Genomic DNA, 9,607 nt, shown 5'->3' with positions numbered 1-9,607 from the left:
ACATCTTTCAATCATTTATCAATTGGGGAGTGGCTTGTATTCTTATAAATTTGACTCAGTTGTCTATATATTTGAGAAATGAGGCCTTTATCAGATACTTGCTATAAAGATTGTTTCCCAGCTTTCTGCTTTCCTTCTCATTTTGGTTGCATTGGTTTTGTTTGTGTGAAATTTTTTTCATATAATCAAAATTATCTATTTCACATTTTGCAGTGCTGTCTGTCTCTTGTTTGGTCATCAATTCTTCCCTTCTCCATAGATCTGACAGGTAGACTATTCCTTGCTCTTCTAATTTGCTTATAGTATTATCCTTTATGTCTAAATCATGTACCCATTTTTTCTTTATCTTGTTATGTGGTATAAGATTTTGGTTTATACCTAGTTTCTGCCATATTGCTTTCTAGTTTTCACAGAAGTTTTTGTCAAATAGTAAGTACTTATCCCAGATGCTGGGGTCTTTGGGTTTATCAAACACTAGGTTACTATGGTCATTTACTACTGTGTTTTGTGTAACTAATCTATTTAACTGATCCATCACTCCATTTCTTAGCCTTTACCAGATAGTTTTGATAACTAATGCTTTATGATATAGTATGAGATCTGGTATTGCTAAGTCACCTTCCTTTACATTTTTTTTCCTTAATTCCCTTGAAATTCTTGACCTTTTGTTCTTTCAGATGAATTTTGTTATTTTTTCTAACTCTATACAACAATTTTTTGGTAGTTTGTTTCATATGTCACTGAATAAGTAAGTTAGGTTAGGCTGAATTATCATTTTTATTATATTGGCTCAGCCTACCCGTGAGCAAATGATATTTTTCCAAGTTTTAGATCTGATTTCATTTGTGTGAAAAATGTTTTGTAACTGTGTTTATATAGTTCCTGGGTTTGTCTTGGCAGGTAGACTCCCAAGTATTATTTTAAATGAAATTTCTCTATCTCTTGCTGCTAGGATTTGTTGGTAATATATAAAAAGGCTGATGATATATGTGGGTTTATTTTATATCCTGCAACTTTGCTAAAGTTGTTATTTATTTCAACTAGGTCTTTAGTTGATTCTCTAAGTATACCATTATATCATCAGAAAAGAATGATGGTTTTGTTTTTTCATTGCTTATTCCAATTCCTTCAATTTCTTTTTCTTATTGTTATAGCTAACATTTCTAGCACAATACTGAATAATAATGGTGATAATGGGTATTCTTGCTTCATCCCTGATTTTATTGGGAAGATTTGCAGCTTATCTTCATTACAAATAATGCCTGCCAGTGGTTTGAGGTAGATGCTATTTGTCATTTTAAGATATACTCCTTTTATTCCTTATGTTGTCTAGTGTTTTTTTAATAGAAATGGGTGCTATATTTTGTCAAAAAGTTTTTCTGCGTCTGTTGAGATAATCATATAATTTCCATTGTTCTGTTCTATATTATTGATATGGTTAATTATGCTGATAGTTTTCCTAATATTGAACCAACCCTGCATTCTTAGTATAAATTCCATGTGATCATAATGTGTCATCCTTGTGATATATGGTTGTAATCTCCTTGCTAGTTTTTTATTTAAAATTTTTGTATCAATATTCATTAAGGAAATTGATCTATAATTTTCTTTCTCTGTTTTTACTCTTCCTCAGTTAGGTATCACCACCATATTTGCATCATAAAAGGAATTTGGTAGGACTTCACCTTTTTTCCCCCAATAGTTTATATGGTATTGGAATTAGTTGTTCTTTAAATGTTTGGTAAAAATCATTGGTGAACCCATTTGACCCTGGGGATTATTTCTTAGGGAGTTCATTGATAGCTTGTTTAATTTCTTTTTCTAAGATGGATTATTTATGTATTCTATTTCTTCATTTGTTAATCTAGGTAATTTATATTTTTGTAAATATTCATTGATTTCACTCAGATTGTCAGATTTATTAGAATATAATTGGGTAAAATATTTCCTAATGATGGCTTCAATTTCTTTTTAATTGGTGGTGAGTTCACTCTTTTCATTTTTTATACTGGATATTAGGTTTTTTCCTTTTGTAAAAAAAAATTAAATTAAATTAACCAGTGGCTTTTCTATCTTATTAGTGTTTTTGTAAAACCTACTTTTATTTATTAGTTCAATGGTTTTCTTAGTTTCAATGTTATTAATCTTACCTTCAGGTTTTTCAATTAGGGATTTTTAATTTGTTCTTTTTTCATTTTTACTTTTTAGAGAAATAATTTTTCCCCTAAGCACTGCTTTGGCCACATCCCATAAATTTTGGTATGTTGTCTCATTGCTGTCATTCTCTTTAATGAAAGTATTGATTGCTTCTATGATTTGTTCTTTGATCCAGTTATTCTTTAGGATTAAATTATTTAGTTTCCAATTAATTTTTAATCTATATTTTCACTTCCCCTTGTTGAATGTAGTTTTTTATTGCATTATGATCTTCCTTTTCATGTTTAATTTTGAGGTTTTCATGTCTTAATATATGGTCAATTTTTGTATAGGTGCCATATACTTCTGAAAAAAAAGATATATTCTTTGCTAGGTTCATTTAATTTTCTCCAAATATCTGTCATATCTAACTTTTCTAATATTTTATGCACCGATGATCTACAATAGAGTCCTCAATCCGTGAAATTAATAAAGATGCATACTGACTATCAGTAATAATGTTAATGGGTATGTCATTATATATTTGGAGAGCTTGGATTATAGCTTCCAACTCGTTCTGTTGAGTAGAGGTGTAGGGTGTGTTAACTATATATATCTCTTGGGAAGCCGAATTATAAATAGATGCCCTGTGATGTTTTGTGGCATCTGTAAAAATGTTAGGCCCTTCTACTGGGTTTGGTGAGTACCTTTTCACTGGTGCTGGGGCCCACTGTAATAACTCTTTGAATAGGAAAGTCGAATTTGGTTTCACCTGGGCCCACTGGAGTATAGTGGCCCAAGAAACGTGATTCTGAGCTAACTCTTCTACATCCTTAGTGGTGAGTGTAGCATAAAGAATTGGCTGTTTTTGGTACATGTGGGTAGCTCTTTTTACTGCCTCTAGTGCTAACCGTCCTAGAAATTCCCACTTGTATAGTAAACTGCTTCCTGTTTTACTTAAATATACCCACTCTAGGGGCTTCTCTTTTTGGTGTATGATGGCATAGGGAGGTGTGGTGGAGATAATAGATACCTCCACATCTCTTCCTGGATCCCACCGGAATGTGGTGGACTCTAAAAATTGTTTTTTTTATTGCCTCTATGGCCTTGGCTGCTTCAGGAGTCAATGTTCGTGGGGAATTTAAAGCAGAGTCTCCTGTCAATAGTGAATATAAAGGTTGCATGAGAGGTAGAGGTATAGGCACCTTTGATCTTATCCATTGAATAGCTCCTACTAGTTTCTGAGCATCATTGAGTGTTTGGATCTTTATATCCCATTTTGGGGGTTCCGGCCGAATGATGGTGCCCTGTATCTGATATCCCAAATATTTGTAACTGGGTCCTCTCTGTATCTTTTCAGGAGCAATAACTAATCCTAGTCCTAGAAGGTTCCTTTCTACTGCTTGGAAACACTTCTCCAGATCCTTGAGCTGAGGTGCAGCTATAAGGATGTCATCCATATAATGGATGATTTTGCATTGGTATTGCTGTCTGGGGCTTTCTAATGCTTGATTAACATACCACTGGCAGATGGTGGGGCTGCAACTCATACCTTGGGGCAATACCTTCCACTGATACCTCTTTGCAGGTCCTTCGTTATTGGGGTGAGGTATTGTAAAAGCAAACCGAGGACAATCTACTTTGTTTAAAGGAATGGAAAAAAAACAATCCTGAATGTCAATGATTATAAGTGACCAACCATCCGGGATGGCATTAGGAGAAGGGAGACCTGGTTGCAGGGCTCCCATAGGCATGAGAGACTGATTTACCTTCCTTAGATCTGTAAGGAACCTGAATTTCCCGGATTTTTTCTTTATAACAAACACAGGAGCATTCCAGGGTGACTGTGATGGCTCTATATTTCCTTTTTCTAATTGCTCCTTAACCAATAGTTGTAGTGCCTGGAGTTTTTCTGGAGTCAGGGGCCATTGCTCCACCCAAATCGGGGTGTCTGACTTCCAATTCAAGGGTGGGGACTCCAGTGCAACAGCAATGGCCCTTACTAAAAATTTGATAACCTCATCCCGAGGCGGCTCATAATGTCTCTGCCCCAGATGTTAAAACAAAGTCCTGGAATCACCAACGGCCATACGGTCCCTTGGCGATCCTCTGCCTCCCACTTTACTGGGTGCATTGTCTCTAAGGTATTTTGGCACCCTCCTATTCCCCACACTGGTCTCTGGCTTTCTTTAAGCTTCCAGTGCCGGGGTACTGAGCGACCGCTAAGGCAGGTCCTATCCGCTCCAGTATGGAGCGTGCTATAAGGAGGCGCAGAGGGAAGACACGGTACATTCTTCCCTGCCTCGCCTTTCCCATCCGCTAGATGGAGCTCCGAACCTATTTTTTCTCTACACTCCTTAACTTTCTGCTCACCAGGGTCCTCCCCTCCCCTCTCTCCGCTTCCACTCTCATTCCAATCCCGCCCTGGCCTCTCCGGCCCTTCCAAAAGGCTCTTAATTACACTGAATATCAAGAAATCTAAATCCTCCAGCTCCCCGGGGCATTGTTGCTCATAAGTGGTCATTTGTTCTCCGACCGCTCCCCATCTTTCTCTTGATATTCCTGTCTGCTCGAGCCAAGGAGAAACTTTCCAAATCCTTTTACAAAATTCTCAGAGGTCGTTTAACTCTATAGTGACCCCCGCCTCCCTGCATTCCCTGTAAAGTATCTCAGCCCAGACCTCCTGTTCCTCTGGCTTTGTTACTGGCAATTGATTCCCCATCCCTGCCCTTTTCCCATGGGTGTGGGAAGCTACTCTCACTCTTTCTCTCCTTCTGAATCTAGGATTCGGGACTCGCTTCTTTCACAGCCCCTTCCGGGTGTTCCCAAAGCACCCAGGAATCTACGTCTGTCCTCTGTTTGGAGACGCCAACTGCCAGGCCTAGAGGCCTGAGGGCTACCCGAGTCTTCTTACCTCTATCCCGAGGTCTTTGGTTGACCAAACCGGATGCTCGTATGAGAGAAAGGACGTTCCAGAGTCGAACACGGGTTGAGCTTTATTTCAGGGTCTAGTTACAAGTGCAGGGGAATTCTTCCTTAGGAGGGAAAGAGAATCTCCCAAGGAGGCAAAGATCTTACAGTAAGAGATTGGAAGTAGAAGTGTAAGAGGGGAGAGAGGGGGAGGGGAGAGAAGAGAGAGGAAAAGCGGAGCCTTGTTGTCCTGTCCGCTCCGCGCCCCTCCCGCCAAGAGAGCTTTCAGGCTTTCCTGATCCTACTTAAGCTCTGCAGCGACATAGTTTGCATCTGAATACCGTGCCTGTTAGGTAACTAGGTGTGCTCCAATCCGGGACAATCTTGAGGGCGGGGAGAGCTCTCTCCCATCACGTTTCTCACGGGAAGAGGCGGAAATACACGAGATAGCTCGGTTCACCTCGATTCCCAGCCGTTTCCTGGGGGGGGTCTCGTGAGAACTCTAAGATTTAGAAGTTCCCACCTTTACCCGCCCGAGACTGTCCACCTGGAATTGAGCTTCCATCCCTAGCACTTTCTCTGGAGGCAGAGAGCATGCTTCATTGTGAATCCCTTGGGATTGTCTTGGATCGTTGTATTGCTGAGAATAGCTAAGTTATTTACAATTCTTCACTGTATAATATTGCTGTTACTGTGTATAATATTCTCCTGGTTCTGCTCAGGATTAGTTCTTCACGCAGCATCAGTTCATGTAAATCTTTCCAGGTTTTTCTGAAATCATCCTACTTGTCATTTCTTATTACACAATAGCATTCATCACAATCATATACCACCATTTGTTCAGCCGTTCCTCAATTGATGAACATCTCAATTTCCAATTCTTTGCTACTACAAACAAAGCTGCTATAAATATTTTCATACATATGGGTTCTTTTAACTTATTTTTTTACTCTCTGGGATACAGACCTAATAGTGGTATTGTTGGGTCAAAGGGTATGCACACTTTTGTAGTCCTTTGGGAATAGTTCCTAATTGCTTTCCAGAATAAATGGATCAGTTCACAATTCTACTAACAGTGCATTAGTGTTCCAATTTTCCTGAATCTTCTTCAACATTTATCATTTTTCTCATCTGTCATATTAGCCAATCTAATAGGTGTGAGTTGGTACCTCACAGTTGTTTTAGTGTGAATTTCTTTAATCAATAGTGATTTAGAGCATTTTTTTATATGACTATAGATAGTCTTGTTTTTTTTCACTTGAAAACTGCCTATTCACATCCTTTGACTGTTTATCCGTTAGGGAATGACTTGTATTATTATAAATTTAACTCAGTTCTTTCTATATTTGAGAAATGAGGCCTTTATCAGAGAAACTTGCTATAAAATTCCTCCATCCAGTTTTCTACTTTTCTTCTGGCTGCATTGGTTTTGCTTGTGCAAAAACTTTTCCATTTAATGCAGTCAAAATTATCCATTTTATATCCTGTAATGCTCTTTCTTCCCTCATCCACAGATCTACAGGTAAACTTTTCCATGATCCACTAATTTGCCTATGGAATCACTCTTTATGTTTCAATCATATAATCCACTCTGTTATCTACTTCTTTTTAATGGATGAGTTCATCACATTCACAGTCATGATTACTATGCATTTTCCTCCATTCAATTTCCTCACCCCCTTTATCCTTTTCTCTCTCTTGCCTTTTACCCTGTCCCTTCTCACAGAGGTTTCGCTTCTGACCACTCCCTTTCCCAATCTACCTTCCCTTCTATCAGCCCCACCCTCATCTCATTTCCTTCCCCTTCTACTTCTCAGTAGAATAAGATAAATTCTGATAGCCAACTGACTTTCTATGTTATTTCCTCTTTGAGCTAATTCTAATGGGAGTAAGGTTCAAGCATTGATCACCACATACCTATCTTTCCCTTCACTATAATAGATCTTTCATGCGTCTTTTATGTGAGAAAATTTACTACATTCTACTTCTCCCTTCACCCTTCTCCTACTAGCATCTCTCTTTCTCACTCCTCAATTTTATTTTTTTGGATATTATACTGTTATAGTCAACTTATAGCCACACCCTCTCTTTCTTTATATTCCTTCTAACTGCCTTAAATTCTTAAAAATTACAAATATCATCTTCTCACGTAGGAATGTAAAAAGTTTAACCTTATTTAATTCCTTAGTATTTTTCCTTCCTGTTTACTTTTTTATGCTTATCTTCAGTCTTGGATTTGAAAATCAGATTTTCTATTAGGCTCTGATCTTTTCATCAGGAATGCTTGAAAAAACTCTGTTTCATTAAATACTTTTTTTCCTTTGAAGAATTATACTCATTTTACTGGGTAGGTTATTCTTGGTTGTAAACCTAGCTTTTTTACCCTCCAGAATGTGATTTTCCAAGTCCTCTGCCTCCTTTTACATAGAAGCTGTGAAATATTGTGTGATCCTGACTTGTGGTTCCACAGTATTTGAATTGTTTCTTTCTGGCTGCTTGCAATATTTTCTCTTTGTCCTGGGAGCTCTGGAATTTGGCTATAATATTCCTGGGCATTTTCATTTTAGGATCTCTTTCAGGAGGTGACCAGTGGATTCTTTCAACTTCTATTTTAGGTTCTAGGATATCAGGGCAGTTTTCCTTGCAATGTGATATCTAGGTTCTTTTTTTGATCATGGCTTTCAGGTAGTCTAACAATTATTTAATTATGTCTCCTTGATCTATTTTCCAAGTCAGTTGGTTTTCCAATGAAATATTTTATATTATCTTCTATTTTTTTCATTTTTTGATTTTGTTTTATTGTTTCTTGATGTCTCATGGAGTCATTAGCTTTCACTTGTCAAATTCTAATTTGAAAGGAATGATTTTCTTCAGTGAGTTTTTTGCCTCCTTTTTCATTTGGCCACTTCTGTTTTTTAAGGAGTAATTTTCTTCAGTGAATTTTTGTTCCTCTTTTTTCCCATTTGACCAATTCTGCCTTTTAATGAGTTCTCTTCAGTAGATTTTTGTGCCTCTTTTAACATTTGGCCTACTCTGTTTTTAAAGTATTATTTTCTTCAGTATTTTTGTACCACCTTTACCAAGGTGTTGACTTTTTTTTTCATAATTTTGTTGCATCACTCTCATTTCTTTTCCCAATTTTTCCTCTTCTTCTCCTCTTTAATTTTTAAAATTCTTTTTGAGCTCCTCCAGGAATTCTATTTTTGGGGGGTATTTTTGGGATTGTTGTCTTCTGAGTTTGTGTTTTGATTTTTCCTGTCACCATAGTAACTTTCTATGGTCAGTTTTCTTTTTTGTGATTTGCTCATTTTTCCAGCCTATTTCTTGACTTTCAATTTAATGTTAAAGTTGGACTCTGCTCCTGGGGTGGTGTGGGTACTGTCCCAAATTTCAGGTTTTTTATATTGCTGTTTTCAGAGCTATTTCTAGGGGTTTGTAAGTTTTCAGTTCTTCCAAGGTGGTATAATCTAAGGAGAGGTGTGGTCACTGCCTTCTTGGTTTATGAATGACCAACCACAAGCATTCTTTTCTACTCTGAAAATGTGTCCAGGTTCCCCACTCCTATTGGTGCTCCTCATCTCCCTAGGACAATGACCTGGAAGCTCATATGGGCTAAGCAATAGAGTCCTGCTCCCAAGTGCCAACAAAGGATTTCCTGTAATGTCCTCATGACCAGTTGTCTGATCCCTTTATGGTCTGTGGGATGAGAGTTCTGGAAGCTGCAGTTATTGATCTGTTCCCTCTCAAGGCTTGCTGCTGACTTGCCCAGGAGTGGCCTTGCCTGGACTTTGCTCTACTCTAACTCCAGTGAGACAGACCTTTCCTGCTAATCTTCTAAGTTGTCTTGGGCTGGAAAATTGTTTCACCCCTTCCTTTTGTTGATTCTGCTGCTTCAGAATTCATTTCAAGGCATATTTTAATGTTGTTTGAGAGGAATTTGGGAAAGTTCAGACAAGTACCTGCTTTTATTCCCCTATCTTAGCCAATTAAGTTTTGAGGATGATTTCAATAACTTTTAAAGAAAAGAAGTCTCTCCTTTTCCTTACTCCCCTCCCTCACCACTCAGCAGGGGACTCTAATAACTATTTCTCCTACCAGAAATAAGAAACCAAATTGAAAGAGGTTGAAAAGTGAGTGAGAGAGAAAGTGGAGGCAATAGATCTGGAAACTTTTGCTAGGAGTTTGGTTTTCAAAGGGAAAAACATATAGGATAAAAGTTTGAGGGGAACAGGTGAAGGTTTAGTTTTCAGGTTAGAGGAGACTTGGGCATATTTTTAGATTGCAGGAAAGGAGCCAACAGAAAGGGAAATAGTGAAGATTTGAGAGAAATAGAATGATTGTGGTCTGCTTGAAATCATTTAGGGGATGGTATCAAATGAGGATTGGCAATAGTAAAGGAAAGGGAGACCACATTATCAAAGACTGGAGTAAAGGATGGAAGAATAGAAATTTATGTCAAGGTATTTTGAGGTGTAGAGTAAGGAAGAAAAAAGGAGTTCAGAGTAAATGGGCTCCATCTTCCAAATAAAGTGTGAGGTGAAGTCTTCTGCTGAAAGGGAAT

This window comes from Notamacropus eugenii, chromosome 1, assembly GCF_028372415.1.
Source record: "Notamacropus eugenii isolate mMacEug1 chromosome 1, mMacEug1.pri_v2, whole genome shotgun sequence".
Classification (NCBI taxonomy): Eukaryota; Metazoa; Chordata; class Mammalia; order Diprotodontia; family Macropodidae; genus Notamacropus; species Notamacropus eugenii.
This window is presented reverse-complemented; position numbering follows the sequence as displayed.